Source organism: Dermochelys coriacea, chromosome 9 (genome assembly GCF_009764565.3).
Source record: "Dermochelys coriacea isolate rDerCor1 chromosome 9, rDerCor1.pri.v4, whole genome shotgun sequence".
Lineage (NCBI taxonomy): Eukaryota > Metazoa > Chordata > Testudines > Dermochelyidae > Dermochelys > Dermochelys coriacea.
The window spans coordinates 76,381,755-76,394,751 of NC_050076.1; the positions used below are offsets into that span (position 1 = coordinate 76,381,755).

The following is a 12,997-nucleotide window of genomic DNA, read 5'->3' on the forward strand; positions in this document are numbered from 1 at the left end:
AGGCCAGCTGCCATTAGAAAACCACACACTCAAAAAGAAAGGGCAGGAAATTGTTAATACCCCCGAACAATTGCCCTGCTACTACATGTTCCCTGGCTCCATGTTCTCCTTTCCCTTCTTTAGATGTTTACCCCTCACTTGGTGGCGGAGGGAGGGGGGTGGAGGGTAGAATGGAATGGAAGAAGAAGAATGGAAGAATGGAAGAAGGAAGGCTGCATAGTGTTTAATTACCCTGCACAGTCACTCATGAGTCCTGAATGTATGGGCTGCCCCGACCTGGAGATGTCTAAGCTACTGCTTGGCTGAGGGTACATTGCTGGGGCATTATGCCATTATGTAGGGAAAGGCAGCAGGAGTCAGTGCTTTTGCAGCCATTATAGACAGGAGTTGCTGGAACAGTTCTCTCTGTTGAGGTCTGTCCCCCTTCCTTGGCTGCTGTCCTGTTCCAGGATCTGCTTTGTAAGTGCCAACTCCCTCTCTAAAGCCCTGTCCTCTGCCTGGGTGGTGAGCCACAGGCTTTCCTCCTGCTGTCAGCCTGCCATTGTCCCAGTCTTCTTCTGGTACTGGCCCTGCCCTCTCAAGAACATTGACCATAACTTCATTACAGAAACGCTTCCTTTTGGAACAGTCCGTGCAGGTATGTTGGGCCAGCGATCAAGTTCCTGAAAAATAGCAGGCAGAAGAGGTTGAGGGTCCTGAAACAGAACAAGAAACAGAGGGTTATTGTTTAAAGTAGCTCAGTGAAGGAGTACAGAATTAATTATTGTGGCATCTCAAGGACATAAAATGCAACAGTTCTAAAGTGAATCTATACACAGCTTCAGTCCTCAGACTGTCTCTGGACAGAACCTTGTTAATCCCAGCTACAGTAGTGCAGAGACAATGGTAAATTTCAAATTATAACGTTTATTCTGTTTCATAAAAATTTCACAACTAATTGCCATATGGGAGGGGAGTGTTTAGTGACCTCGCTGCAAAAGGCCTTTTCAGCCATTGCAGGCTTTTCATATTTCAGAAGCCATAACTGTGGCTGTGCTGCCCTACTGGCAGAGAGAGATATTATTCCAAGCTCCTGGAGGGAAACCTGCACTGCATGCAGCTGAAGTATTCAAACAAATAGTGTCCGAACAGCACATTTGCAAGTAGAGTGGACTAGTCCGCTATCCGGGGGGGCCTGGAAAATATAACCTTCCCTGCAATGTGAGTGACTATCTGGAGTTCCCGCTTCAGGAAAAGTTTGCAGCTATCAGTAGCCAGGATTGGGTCTGAATCCAGGAGGGAATTAACATGACACTGTCTGAGCTCACACATGGCTTCCGGTTATTGCTGCATGCAAACATGCTGAAATCTGTACTCCACCCCGACATGGATTATCTCTAACTGACATGGACTGGATTCAGAAAGAGAAGACTGTTTCCCAAACACACACACTCAGTTCATTGTTTACAGGTGACGGCATAGACCCAGCAGGAGTGATTACAGAGTGGCAAATTTCTAATTACTGACAGGAAAACCAGAATAACTGTAGCAAACCTGTGTGACTGAACAGTGAAAATAACCTGTACAGCTGTTTATGAATGTTTGAAGTTCCAAGCTCCCATTTTGAACTCCACCTGGTGGACGCAGGGACACCTAGGTACTGTTGTACAATCCATTAATGGCCAAACATTGGTAGCTGGGGCTTACCATTTTTGCATTGTTTCTTACAGCAGAAATCCCTCCCATTACTGTAATAATACACTTACTGGGCTCTGGGGCAGCTTCTGTCTCCACCAGGTTCTCTGCAGGCTTGGCAGTGAGTTGTTCCTCAGAGGCGGGGTGTGAGTGTGTAAAATCAGACAGCTCTTCTGAGCAGGGACCAAGAATTTGCTGTTGATCCTGATCCACCGCCTGCTCTGGCACTGCTTTCATTAAAAGAGTCACTCCATGCTCATGACTGGGCGCCTGCTGCTGGCTCCCATCAGTCCCCATGCTGGATTCAGGGGCTAGTAGGGCACCATCCCAGCTCATTAGGTCATCATGAAACACAGTTGGCTCTGTGCTAGGCACAGTGCCCAGGATTCGGTCAAAGTCATCATAAAATGGGTGTGTCATTGGCAAGTTGCCCAAGGTGCAGTTCTTGTCTCTGGTCTTCTGGTACTCGCTTTTCAGCCTCTTAATACTCTCCCTGCATTTTGATCACCTGTCAGGAAATCTGCAGAGCTGTCAACTTTTTAGCTATCTGCCGGTATGTAAGGTCATTCCTGGTGCTTTTGCTGAAGTCCACAGTTTTACTGGCCTTGCACCAGAGATTCACCAAAATCTGGCTGTGCTTCTGTGACCAGGAAGCAGCTCTCTTTGAAAAAAGCTTGATCGGTTTGCTCTCCATTGCAAACCGCGGAGGCTCTTTGATAATGCGCTTGCAGTTTAGTGATCAGAAGATAATGGGGTAAAACTGACCTGAGCTGCTGCTGTTCACAAAGGTGGGATGGTTTCCTTTTTCAATAGACTGGATTGCAGAGTATTGGGAGAGTGAGCACTAAGGAAGTTATGGGATACTTCTTACTGACTCCCGGAATCCAAGTCAAGCGGCTGCATCTACACTGCAAAGCAATGGATCTCAGACCCTGTGTCATGGCTTAACTCGACTTCGGACCCTCCAGCCCTGTAGGGTCCTGGGATCCTGCATATGAGCTATGGGTTAGCACAATTTCAGTATAGATGCAAAGGGGTTAGGTTGGAGCCCGGGCTCAAGTATGGGCTTATGCTGAAGTGTAGGCATACACTGAGAGACAAAAAACAAAACCAAACAAACAAAAACCTGAAAAGTTTTTGTTCTTGTTTAATCAGAAAACGGGAGGAAAAATCAACTAAAATTAACATTGTTCAGCTTTTGCTTCAGTTGCAAAGACATTTTTCATTTTGAAAAAACTATCTAATTGCAAATGTTCATTCCAGCTCCAATCCGAGTCAATGTTAATGTTGTAGTTTGAATGGAATAACTTGTTTCCTCCAGTGTCTCACAAGAAGTGCACAAACAGAATGGTGTCTTTTATTTACTTGATAAGGTCTTATTTATGATGTATAATTTATTTATGATTCAATAAGGGCAAATGAAAAGTACTCCACTTAGGAAGAAACAATCAGTTGCACACATACAAAATGGGAAATGACTGCCTAGGAAGGAGTACTGCGGAAAGGGATCTGGGGGTCAGAGTGGACCACAAGCTAAATATGAGTCAACAGAGTAACACTGCGGCAAAAAAAGTGAACAGCATTCTGGGATGGATTAGCAGGAGTATTATAAGCAAGATACAAGAAGTAATTCTTCCTCTCTACTCTGCTCTGATTAGGCCTCCACTGGAGTATTGTGTCCAGTTCTGGGTGCCACATTTCAGAAAAGATATGGAAAAAATTGGAGAAGGTCCAGAGAAGAGCAACAAAAATGATTAAAGCTCTAGAAAACATGACCTATGAGGGAAGATTGAAAAAATTGGGTTTGTTTAGTCTGGAAAAGAGAAGACTGAGAGGGGACATAACATTTTTCAAGTACATAAAAGGTTGCTACAAGGAGAAGGAGAAAAATTGTTCTTAACCTCTAAGGATAGGACAAGAAGCAATGGGCTTAAATTGCAACAAGGGAAGTTGAGGATGGACATTAGGAAAAACTTCCTAACTGTCAGGGTGGTTAAGCACCGGAATAAATTGCCTAGGGCGGTTGTGGAATCTCCATCATTGGAGATTTTAAGAGCAGGTTAGATAAACACCTCTCAGGGATGGTCTAGATAATAATTAGTCCTGCCATGAGTGCAAGGGATTGGACTAGATGTCCTCTCAAGGTCCCTTCCAGTCCTATGATTCTATAATATTGCATGCATTAAAGCTTTTTAGCACAAAACATACTTTCCCTTTCACTTCTTTCATAATTGTTCAGTGGAAATAGTTTATATTTTTTAAAAATATATAGAATGTTTGCCAAACTACAGGCTAAAAGTGTGACATGATATACTTACACTTTCTCCACTAGAGGAATTAGCACTCTCACTGGTGGCTATTCACTGTGTATCTTCTGGTCATTAGTTCAACAGCCAGCTTAGCCAAAGTATGCTGCGATCTGAAATCAGTAACTTGACACTGTTAAAATATTTCCAGTTTTGGCTGCATTCTTGTACGATTTCAATCCAGACCACCTTGTGTCATTTAATTCAATAGGATTTCCAATCCAGACCACCATGTGTCATTTTAATTAGAAGATAAGAACAGGCAATTCAAAGCACAGACTGAGAGAAAATTGGAGAGGCACTCTATATATCCTTGTGTATAAGTTCCTCTAAACAATAGCACGAACGCTATAATTGGAAAAAAAAGATTAAATAGTAAATGAAAACAAGCTCTGAGGGTAAGTTTTATGAAAAGACTGAACAGATCATAGTGAGTAAAGTTATTTTCATTTCCAGTAAAACAAAATGAGTCATTATAAACTGAAAGAAATAAATATGGTTGTTTCTGCATTATTAATTTGACTGGTATTAAAAATTTCCAGATTTAAGTATGTATATTTCCTAAAGGGCCTAGTTGCCCCAAAGGGACTGAAAGCTTCTCCATAAGGTTGTGGACTGGACAACTCTATTATTATTATTTTGTTCTTTATTTGTACTGAAGTGGTGCTAAGGAGACTCAGACCTGGACTAGTGCTAGGCGCTGTACAAAACACAAGGATGGTCCTGACCCCAAGGAGCTTACAATCAAATGGTCCCTGAGGGGTGTTTGTGTTGGCACCTGTTCCAGCACAGTCATGTACATTTTATAAAATAAACTTCATGACCAAGATTTTCAAAGGTGACTAATGATTTTAAGGGTCTCAGTGTTTGGATGTCCAGTGTGAGACACACTAAAGGGGGCTGATTTTCAAAACGTGCATGCACTGCAATTTTAGAAAATAAGCCCCCACATTTATGAGCCACCACTGGAAATCTTGGGGGACAGCACTTTGTCAAATATTAGGGCCACTAGGAATGTGGTACCACCCTGAATTTACCTTTCCATGGCTTTATGCATGCAACTAGCACAAAGTGAGACGGGGGACAATGCAATCAAGATACTAAGCAGAATTTTAGACGTCCCAGTGATTAGCAGTTAAACAAGAAAAGGCCGCTGACAGTGAAGGGAGAAAAAAGAGTGCTGATCATTTTGAATACACCTTTCTTTACAGACTAAGTCCTGCACTCCTGACTCAGGCAAAATCCCATTGGATCAATGAGAAGCATTTAATATCAAGCGCCATAGGATCAATGAGAGTGTTAGCAGAGTTGAATGTGCAGTGTGCGGACTTGCAGTGTGGGACTATCACAACCCCCAGGAGATATAACAGCTTTACAAATGCCAGTAGAGAGATCTGGCTTCTGCAGTTTGGCTTTTATTTTGAGCAGAATATTATTTATCATCCAGACTTTTATAAAAAAGCCTTAAAAAGCAGGGAACAAAGAGATAAAGTGGCTGCAGCTTAAAACCTTGCAGGTTGCTCAAGTGCAATGACAACAAGTAAGAGACGTGCATAGATAATTGCTTTACCAGTCTATCTAGAAGAAGTGTAAAGAGGATTTAGGAGGAGTAACAGTCTGATTCAGCAGAACCAAAACCTGACTTTCTCCACAACTGTATAATAAAATTCTGGCAGTCCTTTCTAATGGCAGATGATATGCCCAGTTTATTGTCTTTCAATAAGTACTACAATAATGACAGCTTTTTTGCTACTTTGTTGCTGTTTGCCAATCATGGACAAACTCATTCTTAATGCACTCTCCTTAGATCTTGACACTGCAGATGTGCAATCTAGTCATCATTAAATTAGCAAAGGCACAAGTATTTTTTTTTCTTGTTGACAACAGTTGGCTTGAGTCATCAGTGCATTCTCTGGCATTACAGCAGTGAGAACTGGAATAATGGACTGGTGAATTGGGCTCTGTGTTTGGACCACTAGGAGCAGAAGAGCGGTGGAGTCTTCATGTTAGTGCCTTTAATAGCCGACCTACTCCCCCACCTGCCTATAAGAGGCAGTTCACATGGAGGAGAAGATCAGAGAGCAGCCAGCAAAACATTAGGAAGGGGACATTGCACCCCAGGAAGCCAGATGCTTTGAGAGAACAGGGACGTAGCCGAGCCAATGGAGTGGGATGGCAATAGAAGGAGCATTGGGTCAGGGTGGAAAAATAAATCACATAATTTGGAAAAACAAATACTGAGTTTCCACAGCTACAAGTTGACCTTTTTAAGCTGTTGTTGAACATCAGATCATGTAACCAGCCAAGCAAGTTGTGACATGTCTGATGACTAATTGTTTAGCCCCACCCTGTGGCAGTCCTCCTCCTTAATAATGGGCAATATTGAACTTGATGATTTTTTTCTTTATTTAAAATTTTGCAAGCAGAATCTCTTAGAGCTTAGAAACAGGCTTGATGCAAAGCCATCTCTCCATATTCCTGGCCCAAAGATCAGCATGAAAAAGTGTTTCACCAAGCCAATTTCCTGATGACTAGGGTAGTTAAGTGTGAAGTCAAGAGCTACACATTTCCACAGCATCTGAAGCACAGAGGTCTGTGAATGTGAACCATTTTACAAAGAAACAGGTCTTAATTAGTATACATTTGAATATAACTTTTATTTTACATTCAAATCAGTTCAGATGATAAGAAAAGAGTCTGACTTCAACCACCCCCCTCACCCCCCATAATATGTGACAGTTACCAAGATGCAGCAGCTCCTGCTACGAGGCACAGAGTGGAACTGCAACATTATACATGCTGGAAACAGTGCAATTAATCTGAAAGCAATTCTAGCACTGCATTGTGTAGGAGTATGACAGGCTAGAGTCTGCATAAAGAAGCGGGAAACCCCATAAGAAAGAAGTGAAAGTAGTTCTGGTTATGTTCAGCCTCAAAGCTTTTTATGTCAGAGTACATGTGAGAAGATCCCAAGTGTCACTGGAAGGTATTTTCTATGAAGTTTGGTGCCTGATGCTGGAACATTCTTCATCTCAGGAAATTAATAGCTAGCTAGTGGAGAAGAATATGTGATGAATTAGCCTGGGATTAGGATCCAGGAGTAAAAGACTGAAACTGTGGACTAATCTAGTGTTTTAAATTGAGCAATTGGGTTGCTGCATCAGTTTCAGGCATGTCAATTCTGTCATTTCATTTTGCTTTACTTAGCTGCTAGGTACTGCCAGGTTCCAAGTCAATTTTAGGCATGCAATAGACTCTGTTCTCTAGCCCTGCTTGTGTTAAACCTCTATGCTAAATATTGGAACACTGCCATGATTGACCACTGAGGTTATAAGATGTTTTTTAATTGTAATCTGTTGCTTTCTTTTTTCCTTCCCCTAGCTTCTCTTCCCAGCCCAGGGAAGGACTGGCTACTTGGGAAATGGATATTCAAATGTTCTTTGACATTTCTGTGGACTTGTTTCTTGACAGGATGAGCCATATTGCATGGTGCTGGATAGTCTCTCTCTCTGTCTCTCTTCCCCTTTGAGGAAGCTACATTGCTCTTTTTAAACAGCACAAACATTAATATGTTGTATTTGCTTTTTGCCTACAAAATCTAAGCAGATCTTTTTACTGTGATAACCTAAAAACTCCATATCTGAAAATCTTATTTTGGGTCAAAGCAATTGCAAAGATTTTCATTTTCCATGTATTATAAAGATAGCTTGGAGGAAAGAAAATCAGGGGGTGGGTATGTTGTTGCTTTTACCAGACATCAGAATATTGGCTGATTCCAGAGCAACTTTTCTTCTTGAGAGAGGACTTGTGAACATAATCAATTAAAGAAGGAATCTGATTTGCTTGTAATTGTTTTTCTGTCTACATGAATGATGTAAGGGTATATTGGAAGAATTCACTCTTTTCTAAAATAACCGGTTTACGAGTTGATTTATGGGTTTTTTTTGTTTGTTTGTTTTGTTTTTGTTGTTCTCTCTGCAGGTGAGAAAAAGGTTAATTTGCTGGAGAAAATCATGTCTGTGCGAGAGAAGGTCAGTTTGCTCCATCATCATGTACTGCCGTCTGAAGCTGACCTGAACCCACACAACTTGGTTGAATGGAAAAATTAGACATTTTTTTTTCAGCATAGTGCCTGCAGAATTTCTGTTTTCTCCAAGGGTTTTCACACGTTCGCCAGAAAGGAAGAACTGTATGACCCATTTCAGTTACTCTGATGTCTCATTACCCAGTTCAGCATCAGTAGCCCAATCTCATTCCGAATGACGTAAAATTTCTGATAGCTGACTATTGCATTCTAAAACTACTAATTTAATCCTAAATTGTTCCAGACTCATGATTTCTCCAATCCTCCACTAGACCATGGACCAAAACAACCCCTGGTATAGCACAGAATAGCTAATGTGCTTTTTAAGTTGCTGTGATTAGCACAATCCCTCAGAACTATTTTGCTGGCCCATGACCAGGCAACGTGCTGGATGCTCCAGGCTCACCACTCCTGCTCTTGCCACGACCACCCCACGAAGGATGAATGCTTGAAACTCACAGTGCCATCAATGGGAGTAGTAATTCTGAAGAGCACCTTTCAGGACCTGCCCCCTTGTAAATTGATGGTATTAGAAATAGTAAATAAGTGAGTGAATAAGTACGATGGTCTGAGAAGAAATAAGATACATCAAGTGGGACCCTACCAGCAAATGCTCTAGACATCTGTGGGCTAGACTTTGAGGTAAAAACATGGCATCAAATGTAAATCTTAGTGACATAATGAGCCAAATCCTGTTAGCCTTTCTCAGTAACTTCAATGGGACTATCTGTACGGGATAAGGCCAGGAGGATTTGCCCCAAAAATGATTTCATGGCACACTGGTGGAATCAATTGCATGATAAGAGCACTTTATCAAAAACCGATAAAGAATTGCTTCTCCAACAGAACATGTTTATATTAAATGTAACAGAAGGTGTATGTCTATTTAATGTATCTATCTGCCTGTCTATTTTGCATCCAGCACCCACGGTATCTGAACACAGCAAAATGATTAAGCATACTGGCAAATTGAAAGACTGTATTCTCCACCCTTTCCTTGTATGCTCCATGGAGTGTTCTTGACTTTTCCACCCCACATATTTATTTATTTGCCTTTCCTCTCATCTATCTATGTTCATATAGCATGATCATCACATGACTTCTGAGCATCTATTTTTAATTTTATTCTATCTTCAGGAATGAGAATATGGGCTGTGCTTGGAATGTTACAGCATTAGAAAGCTATTAGAAAGAGAGGAGATAAAATATTGTAACTACATTTTTGTTTAGTTAATTACATTTTTCAACTTTGTGTTGAGGTTAAAAACTGGTGTTACCTGGGCATATTATGTATATCCTACCCATATTTGTTGAATTGACTATTTTAATCATTTTTATTATTGCTATGCAGTATTAAATTATGGCATCATTGATATCACTGTTATGTTTTGTTCCTCTTCTCAGTTGAGCAGTTTGGGGTAGATTATTTCATATTATTTTGCTTTAAGATAAACTCCACTCCTGCAAACCCTTACTGGTATGCTTAGCCATAGACTTCAACAGGGTGAGCAGACTTTCATGACACAACTTGCATGAATAAATTACTCACATTGGTTCGCAGGATTGGTCCCCAAGAATCTGTCTTATGAACTAAACTTCTAGGAGTTCATCTGAAATCTTGGTAAAATGTGAGATGTAACATAACATCCATATATGACAATGTCCAGTCCAGTTATGTAAATTCATGTATTACGTGCAACTAGTTCAAATAAGATGTTCAAGAGTATATTAAAGCAATTAAAGCATAAGGGAAATTCTAATATTCAGATTACAATCTGACAGCACTTGGGCTCCAGTTCATGTAATCAAACCTATTCAGGGCAGAATTTAAGCATATGCTGGGACTTAAGTACCTACTTAAGTGCTTTCCTGAATCAGGACCTGGATGTTTTAATGAAGATTCTAACAGCATTGCAGATTAAAAGGAACTTCATAAATGTGCAGTTCATAAAATTCGAGGACTACTGTATATTCTCATTGCTCTGAGCAATGAATACACACAATTCCCATTAAGATCAATGGAATAATTGTATATTGATACATCTGGGTGTAGGTTAGAAGGGATACCTGCCATTGTATTTCAGCATTATCTTAATTTTTGGAAGTGGTGAACTATTTTTGCTGCATTGTAGCCTGGGAACTGGAAATGCTGCTCACCACCCTCAGGCAAGGAAAGGGCCTCCTATGGCATGCTTACTTTTAAACCTAAGCAGGATTTAAGGACTGGCTCCAACCTTGGCCTGCCTGTAAGCCTGAGACCCTACTCTATGCAGTAACTCCGAATTTCCATTGTCACACTGGGGCAATGCTTTGCAATACAGAGGGTTCATCAAAATCATAGTTTTGATGAGAATATTTTTGTTGTTTGACTTTTTTCTTATTCTAAGTCTGATTTACTGGATCTGACTCCTTTATTGCATGATCTGCTGATTGATGCCAATAAAATGTTTCACCAAACCCTTGCTTTGTTGCTGCCTTTTACATTTTTTCAATAGCTGGCTTTGAAATAAAAGCTTTATTTGTAAACGTGAAACCTCCAGAAAAACAATGGCATTATCTAGAGGCAGTTATGGGATTTTCTCAGGCTTGTTGACTAGCATGATATAATGACTCTAATACCGATCGCACTTATACCAGTGCAAGTAAAGTGTAACTCTATTAAAATCTGCGGAGTTACACAATGACAATGAGATCACCACTAGACTCAATGTATTCATTTGTACCTTTTCCACATCATACTGGACATTTGTGTTTTAATTAATTTCATTGCTTTCAAAGTATTAAATAGTCACCAAAATGTTCCAATATAGTAGCAGAAAATGTTCTCTGATCTATGTTATGTATCATACCCCCATCATCATTTAATAATATCCTTCAATTTGTATAAGCTTTTCTTACAAGGCTTGGAGTAAGACTATTATTAAGATAAGTTTGAAGACTAAACAATTCTTATGGAGATTCCAAGTTAACAACTGGATTTCCTTTAAAAAGCTGGGGAGTAGGGGAGGAGGAAAATGTAATGCAATAATAGACATTTTGTGATGCTCAGGGGGATGACTAGAAAACTTTATTAGATGGACGAAGTGCTGCCTAGAGACACAAAAAACCCCAAGTAATATAATTTGTATATGCAGAATGCACTAGAAAACAATTCCTAAAAGATGAAGGCTACCTGGCAGTTAGGAACTTTACTTCCTAGTACGTAGACCCACTGTGGGCATCTGCCTCTTCCAAGACAAGATAACAGCAATGACTTGTGGGGGTAGTTGTGACACTACTGAGAAAGGGTAATTAATTTCCTGAATAAGGTATCTGGTTTATACTTCCACTAGGAAAGCTTTCAGAACCCGATTCTGTGACCCATACTCATGTGTTGTTATTCAAATGAATATTCACAAATGCTTCTGTGCAGTATTAACCTAGCAGTAATTATCAATATCTGAGAAACATTAGGTTTTTCACAACATTGTACAGAATAAAGCAATATAAACAATTTACAAGTTCAGTTATCTTTCAGTTCAGCTATGGCAAAACTCATGTTGGATTGCAACTGTATTCTGTTCATTTTTTCTTAAAAGGGCTCTACTTCACTGAAAACACATGCGAGTCAAATATTACAGTAAGCCATGATTGTCAAATTCCAGGCCTATAGGCTGGATATGGCCTGCTTGCCTGGTGTATTCATCCAGTTCTTGTCTCAAGATCAGTTTGGGGGTCTTTGAAATGTAAACTTTCCAAAAATAAAAATAAATAAATAAAAAAGCTGAGTCCTTTTGGTTGAGAAGAGCACCTTCTAAATCTGAACTGCTCTGCAGCCAGCCAGCCTCCGTAAAAACAGCTCTAATAGGTGTAGATAGCTTTCCTTCATCTCCCCATGCTAATAATTCTATCTTAAATGATGACACTTTACATATCAACATTGTCAAATATTACAGTGCTGACAATCAAGATCATGTGCCTCTCCAGTGTGATTGGATGGAAGGGTGAGTATAGTGCATGGGGCTAGCATGGTAGGCAATACTGGGTGGCAGGCTGTCATGGAATGAATGTAGACAAGGTCTGTGTTATCACAGCCCTCTGGAGACCCCACTGCACTCAACAGTTACACTGATGCGGAGGTTCTGCCTCATAGCACCAGAGGCCACAATCAGGAGACTGAGCAGCTACAGTTCTGGCTGCCATCAGTAGAGCAATGTTATAGTAATATTGTTATATGTTATAATAAGTGGGATTGGGCTTGTTTTTTTAAAAGTCACTTTACTGTTTTGAATAATAACAGGTTTCAGAGTAGCAGCCGTGTTAGTCTGTATTCAGAAAAAAGAAAAGGAGTACTTGTGGCACCTTAGAGACTAACAAATTTAGTTGAGCATAAGCTTTCTTGAGCTTCACCGTGAGCTGATGAAGTGAGCTGTAGCTCACGAAAGCTTATGCTCAAATAAATTTGTTAGTCTCTAAGGTGCCACAAGTACTCCTTTTTCTTTTTTACTGTTTTGAGAGTAACGGGTTGCGGCTTATTGGACTTGTTTTATTTAAAGGTTGCTTATTTGGGCTTTTTTGGTGATAGGTGACTTCAACACAAAGTTATAGTTTAATGATAGTTGTGGGAGTGGTTTCGGTGATTGATTGGTATCAATGTGTATGCACAGCATTAGCATTTTAGAATCCTCCTATCCCCGCTCCTGTTCAATGAAGGAAACACACCCAAATTCATGAACTCTCTGGCGCACCCACTGATACATCCTATGGTCCAATTTTTTGTCCCACATTGGGATATGCTTCGATGGTTCAACACAAGAATGTAGCACACTGAGGCAACAGAGACCACGGAGGATGGAGAGAGTGAGGATGACCTTTTTTTAATACTATAAGTATGCACACATTTATTATTTTAATATTTTTAATGTGTAACTTAATGTGGTATGGAGCAAAACTT

At 40.3% G+C, this 12,997-nt stretch overlaps 1 long non-coding RNA gene across 10 annotated transcripts in view; it reads left to right on the forward strand.

Annotated features, from left to right (window-relative positions):
- Nucleotides 1-10,516, forward strand: part of LOC119860932 — a 162,874-nt gene extending 152,358 nt beyond the window's left edge. For all 10 annotated transcript variants that reach the window (XR_005294694.2, XR_006274003.1, XR_006274004.1 and 7 more), the window contains one exon: nucleotides 7,962-10,516. This is a non-coding gene — a long non-coding RNA (uncharacterized LOC119860932). The remainder of the gene's footprint in view (nucleotides 1-7,961) is intronic.
- Nucleotides 10,517-12,997: the final 2,481 nt, after the last annotated feature.